Consider the following 12,884-nt stretch of genomic DNA (forward strand, 5'->3'; position numbering starts at 1 on the left):
CTCAAAACCCGCTGATTTCCTGTTCATCATCCTAATCACAGCAGCTGATGACCTGTCGTTGCTTTAATAAATACCAGTTCAGATTTATGCGTCGCTCGGCAGGCATGTGTGGCCTTTTCCACCAGTACAAACTCATCTTCTGTAGTGTCAGGGCTCTGTTTCTGAGTGCATGACAAACTGCAGGGGCCTAGAATCTTCTCTCCACTTTTATTTCTAATGAGGAACCATCGTATTATGTTTACATGAAATTAGCTGTTTTTCTCCTTGCTTTTTGCTTCGTTTGTTTTCATCCCCAGAGGGGGTCCATTTCACAATGGTATTCGTAGGCAGCCAGAAAGAAACAAACTCTGCATTCTCTGTAGCCCCCCTCCCCCCTGCATCACCACCAGAGATGAGTAATAAGAAAGGAATTATTAGGTTTTATGAATTTTGATTCTTTTAAATAGATTTTCCCTCCGTACAAATATCACAACAGCATCACTCCGGCTGCATACTTGTCACAACAACAGCATGGGGTTCGGTTTAGCGTTCGGCATCTGTGCAGTCAAATCTGTGTTTTTCTTGCCTTTGATTCCTCTGCTGCAAAAACAAATGAAACGTGACAGATTGAGATCTTGGAAAGGTCTGCTGGCACTAAGTATTAAAAAACAAAAACCACAGTATGTGAAGCACACAAAAGAAGAGCCTCATTCCTGTAACTGTATTCTTCTGTGCAACATCTCTGTCTGACTGTATTGTGCCCAGAGGCAGGTATTACTGAGGACTGAATCCTAAAATCAATGAAACACTGGTCTGACACTGGTTTGGTTTGGGTATTGTTGCTGCTTGGTATTATCTTTAGCGTTTCACCATTGTACAATCACTTCATGGTGGTGGAGGGAAACGAACAGTTTAACCAAGCCTCCCCCGCTCTCTTACAGTCTCTTTACGAGCACTCTTCATATCCACAAAAGCAGAATGGCTTCAGCTGCATAATATGCTACTTCTCTCTATGACCGATTGAAGGATATAAATCGCCTGTACCAACTGTAAATTCAGTGTTTTTTGACAACACACACAGTAATTTCTCTTTCCAGCTTAATGATTAACAAATAGTAAGTAAATCACTTGATCCTGCACTTGACCCAGCCTTGAATTTATCCAAAACTTGTGGATGGATTTTAATGTCCGCAGGGGCAAACCTGTGGGCTGACGTGAGCTCGCTCCGATGAGATGGAGTCACGTCAAGGTTAACAGCAAGTAAACAGTCCGGTTGAATTTAAATCATACCGAGCTTTGAAGAGGTTTGCACAGCTTGGTTTGCTCTGGCTGAGGGTAACAGCGCTGGGGGAAAAAAGAATGCAAATAGACGTTCACTGGTCAGTCAGTGGGAAAATTCTGTTTCCACGTGAACCTGGAAACAGATGTTGTCTTGTTTGCAGCGTCTCAGTTGTTTTTTAGTATATGAGTTTTTGCCACGCTGACAGAACAAGGTGTAGGACTCATGATGGAGTCCTCTGGCTTGGGCATGGAGTCTCTTGCTTAATTATACAGGCGGAAAGTGTGTCTGGTTGTTAATTATATGACAAGCTGTGTATGTGTGTGTGTGTGTGTGTGTGTGTGTGTGTGTGTACTGCAGCGCAGCCCTTGGGGAGGAGATGTGAGGTCAGAGCAGCTGGATGCTTCACATCTGTGTGGCGGGGTACAAAACAACCCTGTGCTGAACTCTAAAAGAGATCTGCCATGAGCGTCGGGATGGGAAAGTAAAACCCGACCTCTCATACTGAAAGTTTGTTTGTTGTAATGTACCTTTTTGGTGTACCAACCTTCCCCCAAGCTCGCCCTGTGTGATTCTACTTCAGTTAATGGTGTCCTACATTTCCCAAAATGCCTTTCAGCAACCTTTAGAGAAGGGTCATAAACTTCTTGTTGCCATCTCTAGGGTACACAGGGTTTTCATCTGTGTCCTGATTTCATGCTGCCAACTTATTCTAAACTGGTTTGGAATAAATTGTGTGTTCGCACTGGAAAATTGACAAAACTAAGCTTTTATTGTGAAGCAGCTGTGGGAGATGCAATGTATCTGCCACAAAGATTAGTGGAGCTTTGTTAGCATTGTAGGATGTCGGAGAAAGAAACAGAAACAGTGAGTTTATGAGTGAAGAGCTTCAGGTTTGTGGGAGCCAACATGTAACCTTTGTTCTATGGAAAAGGATGTGTGCCAGCATGGCTTGAATGGTCGCGGCAACAGGGGTGGATCTAAAAAAACATTCATGGGGTGGCCAGAGGGTGGCATGGAGAGTTTAAGGGATGGCAGAAATATATGCTGATATAACTGCATACTATCACATATATTAAGGTTGGCTGGGAAAAGACGTAAAATAATGATATTTGATTTCAAAAACATTATTGTGGCACGTTAGTAAAGCATTGAATAGATGATCTAAAAGTGGCATTAGAAATAAATTGTTGTTTAATTAATTAGTAATCATTTCCAAATCCAAAATTCCAAAACCATTTTTGCTTGAAAAATTACTGAAACGCAGAATTGATTATCCAAATAGTTGTCCATTAATTTTTTTTTCGATCGACTAATTGACTAATCTCTGTAGCTCTATGCTGTACACAGCTGCAAAATTAATTCTGTCATCACAGTGTTTCCTCTATGGGAGGGGGGGTTCGGACGGGCCTGCCCCCACTGCTAAAAAACGTATTACTATTTACTACAGCGTCCACTATTCAATTCAATTCAATTCAATTTGTATAGCGCCAATTCATAACAGAAGTTATCTCAGGACACTTTTCAAATAGAGCAGGTCTAGACCGAACTCTTTATAACATTATTTACAGAGACCCAACAGTACCACCATGAGCAAGCACTTGGCGACAAGGGCAAGGAAAAACTGCCTGTTAAAAGGCAGAAACCTAGGACAGACCCTCCGGCTCTAGGTGGGTGGTCGTCTGTCTCGACCAGTTGGGGTGAGAGAGAGAGAGAGAGAGACAGACAGACAGACAGGTGCACGGCAACAACAGCTATATATAAACAACTATATGCTGTATTTCTTGGCGTCCAAATGTCTAGCAGGAATTGTTACACCCTATGGTTCACAAATTACATGTGAAAACATCAATTTCATTTGGGCCTTTTTAAAATGCAGTTGCTTAAGAAGAAGTGAGCATTAGTCATGGATGTAAATCAGCCTCTGATGTTGTACCACAAATGAATGAATGATCAGTTTGTGCAACTGGGATAAGGGAGTAGACCAACACACATATACAATGAGAGAGAGAAAGAGAGAGAGGGAGAGACATTCTTTTTATTTCATTCACATGTACATGGTGTCTTTATAGTCCACTTCACACCAGTTTACATACCAGAGCTGTGTGACAGCAGTCAAACCACCATCAGAGATTAGCTTTTTGCCTAAGAATGTTAATTTTTTTTCGCAGTTTCTCGACTCCATTCGCAGCCTGTATGGTGTCAGGTGTAGTGTGAGGGTGGGTGGCCATCTGTTCCCTGCATGATCTCCCTTTGCTCAAAGTCCTGGCTTTGTCTTAACAGTGATGAACACCAGGAATACTTTATGAGTGAATGCTTTATTTTCTACTTTTTCTTCCTTTTTAAGGGGATGATTTGATGGCACAAACACACAGGGTCACTTTTCTTTGTTGCTTTTTCAAAATTTCTTCACAGTTTTTTCCCAGAGTGACAGTCTTTGAGTAATGCTAAACTTTATTTAGCATGCACAGCTGCTTACCTTGCTCCTGTCCCCTCTGCCATCTGTCCAGATCGATGCACCGCCTCACAGATTCCTTTGCTCCCGTGTATTCTGTTGTCCTCTTGTCCAAAATTAGGAGGCAGCAAGGTTGAGGCTTCTGTCAAACTGAGCCAAACTAATGAGGATGCTCACTGATCTGTTGTGTGTGTGTGTGCTGCTGTCAGATGGGACTGCACTGTTACACTGCCTTGGGTGTAAAAACTGCAGAACTCGGTTTGAAGCTTCAGAGTCGCCAGTAATTGTATAAAAGTTCTCTGGAAACATAATCTCTGAAGATAGATAAGAGGGAGCCGGAGCAACTTTGCTTTTCCCTTGTTTGCTGGCGGTGGTGATGCAACACTACACCACATCATCGCTTCTGGCCTACGCAGACTGAAGCCCAATCGCAGGCTTATATTAATTGTTCTTGTCACAGAAGAACTGTGGTATACTTTTCTATTCACTCACTGTCACCGGCTAAAACTCGGCACTGTAAATCACTGTCACATATTTCCCTGTGTGTGTTTAAGAGGAGAAAAGCTCAGCGTGCGGGTGCTCTGGATTGACAATCCCTGCTATTGATGTAGCTAGATTACAACTCCAACACCTTGATTGATTGGAATTTTCTGCCTCAGTCAGGAGAGTGGATTGACAGCCAGCATGCAAATTTGATAGTGTATTAAAAATGCAGCTTGCCAGCTGTTATTGGTTGAATGCGTCCATTTTAATTATTTTTCCATATGTCAGCCTTGTTGATATGAAACGCAGCCAAGCCACAGCATCCGGAGAAGTGATTACTTCAGACAAAGCCTCCATCCTTGACTTAGCGTGTGCCATACTTCATTACCTTGCTAAGCCCAACTTTTAATTCTGCCCCGTGGAGGAAGTCAAATTGGTTTTCATGGCAGGCAATTATTGTTTTTTATGGATTTGATGTGTCTGGAAATGGTGGATATGGTGATGTAGCAGCAGAATTAGCGGGGGATGTTATCACAGAACTTTTATTTACAGTGCAATTGCAGCACATTAACGAGTGCAAGAGTCACTAATTGGTGTGCTCCTTAAGTAGCAAGTTGCACTGTACGACAGTGCAGTACTAAGAGACCGGAGGGACTATCACGGCTTGAGGAAAAACAGAATCTAACAAAGCAAACACCAATCATTTGGTTCTGATGTTACAGACTAACAGCTGTCTCTAATGTGTCCTTTTTGTTTACCTTTTGTGAAGAACTTGATGACAGGGTATAAAAAGCCCCTCTCTGCGTTTCAGTGCGTCCCTCTGATTGTGAAACAGTCATCTCCTGTTCCTCCGAATGAATCAGATGCCGTGGAACAACAAGCCCACAGGCAGTATCATCATTTCCAGCCCATGTAATCAACACTCCAGGCTGATGAGGCAGAAGATGAAAACATCCGCCCGTGAAAACCTTTGGTGTTGTTTAAGGTACACAAGGAAAAACAAGCCCAGACAGGAACTGATTCATACGGTGACCGCCGAAAAAGCTCCAACACATCATCAAACCAGAGACGGAGAATGACATGTCTGATGCAAAACGCACATTTTCCAGCAAATCAAATAGAGTAACAGTCACTCACTTCAACCTTCTGTCCAATTTGTCAGCTACTACTGACTCAGTGATGGTTGGTGCATTTAGCCAGGCTGTCTGTGAGGTGGTGTGCCAGTTTTTAGCTGCATTATTGAGACTTAATATTATGACTTTATTCTTGTAATTTCCCCATAAAAAATAAAATATTTTTATATTTTAATTTTTTCTCTTAGTATGGCCCTTATACTCCGTCGTTCCATAGGACTACAGCTACAGCAGCAGTTACAAAAAATGATCCAGTTTCATCCAAATCACTGATAAACTTGTGTTTTTGCCCGGCCCCCAGAAACACTGCCAGCCATGCTGTTGCTAACTTGCTAACTAATTGATTTTCGCTCTGTTTCCCTAAAAGTTGGAGATTGATTGACGGGTGATTGCCATGATGTTATTGGTTGAAACTGGTGAGTTCATGCTAACATAAGCAGGCGTCATATTTTGTTACAGGAAGATTGGATTTTAATAGAATTTTTCTGTTTTTAAATACATTGTTAAATAGGAATACAATCTGACTGGGGATGTAATCTTAAAGGATTAAAAGGGCATTTTTTATTTCATCTGTGATGTACAACAACATATCATTTACATTTCTGAGTGAGTTGTGTTGTTTGCTTCTCCACTGATTATTTTTATTAAGTAGTGAAGCTAGCAGGGCCACAGAAATGTAGCCTCTGTTGATGACCTTGCATGTCAAAGCAGTCTCTCAAAAGTCCCCCATAAAATATAATCTTATTGAAAATGAATTCATTACCTTAAAAGATATTGGTGTATTTCCTTGAGATGATAAGAAGAGTTCAGACAGGGTGAAATCTTTATCAGCGGTTGCTCTTTTCTTGCCTCACTGACAGAACTTCCTCTTTAAACACTTTGAAACCAGGTCCCACTTCAGGGAGCAATCTGTACCCCCAAATCACATTCAGGGGCTGAAAATCCAGCCAGGCTGCTCACTTCTCGCTCTGTGGCTGTTTTTGATTGACAGCGTGCTCCTATCGGGCACAAGTGCACTCGCTCATACAAATTGATGGTCAGGTTCAGGGGAGGTGGCACGGCTGACCTGCTGGCTAAGCACTCTGCGGAATAACCAATAAAAAAAGTGTTAATAAGGTCCTGGAGAGAGCAGGGCTGGGGCCGTGGCACTCATTAGTGGAAAGAGAGATCAAGTCAGATTTCTCTTACACACAATACAGAGAGGTGAGCGGACATCTTTATCCCTTGCTCCTCCCTCTGCAGCTTCCTCTACTGAATATGCATGAGATGCCAGGATAAAGATAGAGGTGAGGAATTGAAAGTTTTAACTGGTAAACATACTGTCTGCTTAGTTAAGGGTTAAAGGGGTCGGTGAGTGTGCGACATGCCTGTTTTATCATTCACTTTGAGCTGCAGCAGGAGCAGAGCGGAGTGGAAAATAAACTGGGTGCTACAGAGTGACAAGCAGCAGAGAGACGTACAGGTTTTTACTCATTTACACAACTCACTCACGATTCTTGGCGTCCTTTCGCCGGGGACTGAATTAACAACCGTCTGTGCGCATTGAGAAATTAGCACATGCGACAAACACCTTGTAGCACTTTCCAAAATACCACCAGTGCTCAAATATGTTAAGGTCAGCGAATGACAAGCCACCGCTGCTGTTCCTGACAAGACTCCGGGTATCCCAAGGAACAATAGCACTTCCAGATACACTGCAGTCAATTACAGTGATGTGAGATGCGGGGGCAGACAGAGGAAATGACAGTTGGGAGACAGCTCTCTTATCATTGTCCTTCTGTTGTGGCCACTTTGAAACAAGTGGAGCTATTTGTCTGGCAGCGAGGTATGCTGGAGGGAAGAGAAAGAAGGCTTTTATCTTGGAGAGAGACGGGAGAAGGGAATATGCAAGGAATGTAGCGCAGACTGAATATCTGAGTGGTTAAAAGTGAGCGAGCTAAACAAGAAAAGGGATTTTGAGAGCAAGAGTTTGGCAGGTAAAATGGCAGGAGAAGAGATAGAGAGTCCTCGCAGGCAGGTAGCCGGGGACAATGGGCTGACAAGGCTTCTGTGATGTTTGCTCGGGCACGGTAGCGTACTCTTAATGTGCAGCATCAATCAAGATGCTGCCCACCGCACAGCATGGCAACTTTTATCGCCGCTCATTAAAGTAAGTGCAGATATTTTATGCATCAGTTGGAATGCAAGGACTTTTTCATGCTAATTTCCCTCCTTTAGATTCGTTATTCATCATCTTTGATCAACGGGGTCCTGTACACAAATAAAGTGGAGTGGAGGCTGTGCGCCTGATGAATCTGGAATCCGCCATGTGCTGAAGCATCACATCTGTGGATTGCTACCGCTGCTTAAGTTTGTTTAGCAAGCTCAGGAGTTTTATATATGTTTAATGAAAATGTATAATACATTAAACCCTCCTCCAGTTGTTTAACAAGACTTTTCTTTGGAGTCGAATTAAAAAAGTGTTACATTCACTTCTTTTTTAGTAGGGAGTATTTATCATCCTTAGAACAAATAGAGTCTGGGAATCAAGGGTTCTGTCCTCCAACTCATCCCCCAGGGGAGAAATTCCTCATGAAAAGAACATTTAACAACTTTAAATCCACACCTTCTACGCCCCCTGCTTCCCCACCTTCACCCCCACTTCTGCAGGTCCACCCGAGGCTGATAAGATTACTTAAAATGCCACGGCCTGCTCTGAAAGAAAATGAACTCGTGAACTTTGCCCCAAATATCTATCCTTGTGGACCATTTTGCCTCCCTCGCGAACGCAGATGAAAGGAGGTTGGCATGAGCAGTTGAATTATGTTTTGGGTCTGGTCCCAGTCTTTGAATTTCAAGCTTCTCTACACTGGGGCTTTTTTCCCCCTTCTTCTTCTTCTTCTTCTTCTTCTTCTGCATCACAGCATACGCAATGGGAATTGAATCCAATGTTGAGTTTAAATTGATTTTTTATGACCGAACGTGAGCAGCGATCACCCTCTCTCATTAGAGACATGGGCGCAGATCTGAGAGCTGTTAATCCACCACTAAAAGGAATGTGTCAAGCCTTTGAATCAAACAGCTTTCCTTTCAGCCATCCCTTTTTAAGATGCCTCTCAGTGCGGACTACGTTTATTAAATTATACAGCGGCAGTTGTTTGGGGTTTTTGTTTCCTTTGAATACCTCTAACCTGGTAATCAGCCTTTGTCGCTCGCCACCAATCGAGAATCTAACATAACAAGCATAAAGGTGGCTTAGCCCAAAACAGGGGGGATAAAATGTCTTAAGTGCACAACAGTAGCACGCTCCACAGCCTGGGTCACCAAAAATAGCCAGACCAAGCTGTTCACCAAATTGAAAAGCACAACTTCGTATTGAACACCCATATCCTTCACAGACTTGCTTTGAGTGATAAAGCAGCTAGTATAAGTAGTCATGCTAAGGGCGTTTTGAGGATACTTCTCCAAGTGTTTTAGTAAGGCCTGGTAAAAGACTGATCTCAGCTCTGCTGCGCTGACCTCATGCAGCTTTATACCCACCTCCCTGCAAGGCAAACTCCCGCTCTCATCTGTAATCTATTATTCATAACGAAGAGGCAGAGACGAAGACTGGGAAAGGCAGATAACTTGGTCGCTTTTTTTCTCCATCCACCCTTCCTCCATATTACTATTATCCAGAGGCCATTGTGTGGGAAAACAAATGGAATGATTGCCTTTTGTTGTATAGGAGGGGGGGAGAATTTTGTATTCCGTGCAGAATTTGAATGTAGACTTGCTATTCAGAGCACACAAGCCATGACTGCCAGTTGCATTGTGCAAATAATGATGCATGGGAGGGATCAAATTAAAATTTATCAGCTCTGGGTAGGGATCCATCTCCAAATCTATTTCCAGCAGAAGAAAAACTGAAAAGGCAGAGGGTGGCGCGTGTTCGGAGTTTGGTGTTAATTTGCTCCGTCACTCCTTCTTGGTTTTTGATCGATTCTGGCCAAATGTTAAGAGTCTGCAGAGAGTCTGCTGGGACAGAGGTGGTGTTTTTCATGTTGATTTAATCTCTTCAGTTAAAACTTGCACATTTTAAACGCTTTATTTGACTCTATCAAGAGTTACCACTACTTAAACCATTCTAAGTACATTCCCCAACCCTAACCCTAGCTAAAACCATAGAGGGGACAAGCTTTTTGTCTCCAAAGTCCCCATAATGTAGCTGATGTAACAGATCTTTGTCCCCACAATGTGAGAAATACAGTAGTACACATCAAAATATTGACATGCAAAAACACTGACACCCGCCTGCAAATGCCACCAACCCTGATTAGCAGCCCTGGTCTTATTGTAGAAGCTGATAAATGCCTGCTGTTGTTGTGATAATCAGTAATCATTATCAATTTACAGTGGGCAACTGTGTACTGAGCACCTAAACAATTCGCTAATTTCACATTCACAGATGATAAACCATTATGAGACACCTTTCGCTTGTTGCTCTCAGTGAATTGGCGCAGCGATAATCCAATTCGCTGAACTGGGCCGACCAAACCTTTAAACGTACCTTTTCATTATCACTGCAATATATTTAACAACAAGCTGAGTCTCTCTGCGTCCCTATAAAGCAGGTGGTGTTTTCCTGGGTATCACACTGTTGTTCACGCAACATGCAGGCTGGAGGGACGAGGGATCAACACCTTGTCAAGCCTGGCATTATAGGCTCCGATTTGAAAAATCACACGAGACGTGAGAGACTTGACATGCTGAGAGGAGCCCTGTTGGGCTGATAAAGCTACTTCGTGAGCTGTTGGTTGGAGAGAGAAAGCAGAGCCATGTCTACATCTTTTAGCTGTCACTGACTCCATTCCCCCGCTGCACATTACGCCGCAGCGGCCCCAGCCGTCTCCGACCGGAGCAGCAAATTGCCTCCACATTGTCGCCGGTGCAGGTTCTTTGAACTTTTTACATGGTGGGGCACTTGAATTATTGCCAATAGGGGCTACAGGTATTCAATCTACACGCCCAGACTGTGCGGTTATAGATGGGGGGGGGGGCTGAGGTATTATAATTGAAAGGCCTCTTCAATAGTGATAAATAATGAAGTTTCCCTCGGGTCCATTAGGGGTTGGGAGAGGGAGTGTGTCAGATAAGGGGGGGTTGTTCTCACATATATCGAGCCAGCCTGTTAACCCCCCTCTGAGTGAGGCATGGAGGGAATATGATACGGGTGTGAAAACACAGGAGGGGGAGTCACTGCTTCATTATGAATCAACCGGAACAGGTCTATGCATGACGTAACTCTGGTATTACTGTTAGCTGATGAGTTATCTACTGGCATTATCATTTCAGTTCTGAGCAGACATTAAAGGACCACACCAGTGATTGTTATGGTTATACTAAAAATCATAAACTTCACATACCTTCTAACCATGCAATATAGTGTGACCATACAAAAGCCTGCTTCTTGATTATCATACTGTATATAAATGAAAATCAATGGCTGCCCGAAGGGTAGAAAAAGTACATAGAAAAATCTAAAACTCTACACATATATAAAAATATGTAATTCAAGAGTTGAAATATGCAAAAAAATGCTGGTATGGTCCTTTAAAATAATAGCCTGTCCTATGAGATACATATTAACATCAATATTTTATACTGATGTTGGATAAGAAAGATCTTTTCAATCTTTCCCTTTGGTTTTTATTCTGATAAAATAAGAGCCTCTGCAATAGCGTTCAGTTCTTCACGTGACACCAAAACCACTGACACCTACGCTTAAGAAATACTATTAGGGGTTTAGGAGGTACATAAATCAGAGTGACCCACCTTATCCATTCTGTGTTAGGGATGTCTGTGGGATGCATGAGGTGTTTAAATGGAGATTTATTTTTTAGGTCAATTTCAGGTTTATCTTCACAAATGTGTTCAAATTGAAGTCGAATATCTTAGATGTCATAAAATGTGAATGTTATGACTGGCTATATGCTCAATATGATGATTGTATGTGATAAAAAGTAAAAGGTAAACATCTAACTGTAGCATGTATGTAACGCACTGGTAGTTCAGCGCTTTGTGGTGGGGGAGGAACATCATCAAGATGCAAACAAACTTTTCTTTTCGCAGTGCAATGCAGTCACATGTCACTGCCTATAGTATATGCACATAGTAATTGGCACACCCTTGAAGCGCTTTCAAATCAGGCAAAATTAGCAGCATGCTGCCGCTCCTGACAGATATGAGCTTTTCAATCCTCTTCCCAACTGAGTGGAGGAGTTTTCTGTGTCTTAATTACCTCACATTTGGCACAGTGCACTGCAGAGCTAGTGGGAGCCGCGGGGAGATGGGGACTCAGCTGAGACACTCAGACAGCGGTTGGTGACAGAAGCCAGGGGAGGATGCAGTGGAGAAAAGGCTCCCAGCTAGTATGCCTGGGATGACAGGAGCGGTGGTGGAGGGGGCCAGAGATCCCCCGAGGAGGAGCAGAAGAAAGAGGAAGAGCTAGCTCAAGGGAAAATCCCCCTCAGGCACATATGGCAAAATTGAAACGTCCATATGCCGGCATAAAACACAAAATATTCAGAGTGTCGATGCTCTCACTCTTTCGTTCCCTCTTTCTTTGGAGATATTATGCACTGGCTGGTAGGTTTTATTTTGCACACAACTTCAAATCCCACAGGAATGCAGACAGTAGTAGAGGCAAGACATGGATGTATCTGAACCTCTAGACTGGGAATGCAATGTCATGGTCAGTGTGTGGATGGAGCTTTAAAACATAGGCAACTATACAAATTTTATATTAAAGCTGCACTGAAATTAAAAGTCTTGTTTGCTAAGAAATCATATATATCATTGCTGTTATGACTTGTGTACTTATTTGGTCAAAATTGTAATTATCAAGAGGAAGAAATGTATAATTATTGTTATTATTAATTTTCTTCAGTGACAGCCACCCATAGCAATTAGGGCTCTCCTGGGGGTTTTCATTTTTGGTACCACTGATGATGTAGGTGTTCAAATTTAATTGGCGCAATATCCCTGTGGGCTGGCAGGGAAAATAGTTTTGTAAAACACTTTACTTCCAAAACAGGCAGTTCATCAGTGTGTGTTTGCAAGTCCATACAGTACTTCGGTACCCTACTCTGTATGCTACTCCGTATGCTAATACATATGGATGCTGACGTCACAGGACTACCTACTATGAGTTTTGTCATTTGTCATCACACTAGCCGAAATAAGCAGCTAACGCTACTCATACACCCCTCTGTCTATAATGCTGGACAAGCAATAAATCAGCAGGCTATTGCATCTTTCACCAGCTTTTAGTTATTAGTCAACTGATGCCATGGGAAATGCCCACTCAAAGGTTTCAGGCTTAGACTCCCTCTTTTGAAAGACTGATAACTATGCACCTGTACATAAAATGCAACAATATCTGTGGTATGACCATAGATTTTTCGTTTTCTTTTTTTCTTTTAATTTTTCTTTTCTGGTGTATTATTGCCTTTAATTGATAGTGACAGCCAAATATAGACAGGAAAGGGGGGTAGAGAGAGGGGATGACACTCAGCAAAGGGCCTCAGGACAGATT

At 42.6% G+C, this 12,884-nt stretch overlaps 1 protein-coding gene across 9 annotated transcripts in view; it reads left to right on the forward strand.

The window, feature by feature from the left end:
- Window positions 1-12,884, forward strand: part of LOC127372879 (protein shisa-6) — a 64,138-nt gene that overhangs the window by 11,022 nt on the left and 40,232 nt on the right. The gene's annotated exons all lie outside the window — the stretch shown is intronic.

The sequence above is a fragment of the Dicentrarchus labrax genome, unplaced genomic scaffold (genome assembly GCF_905237075.1).
Source record: "Dicentrarchus labrax unplaced genomic scaffold, dlabrax2021, whole genome shotgun sequence".
NCBI classification, from domain to species: Eukaryota; Metazoa; Chordata; class Actinopteri; family Moronidae; genus Dicentrarchus; species Dicentrarchus labrax.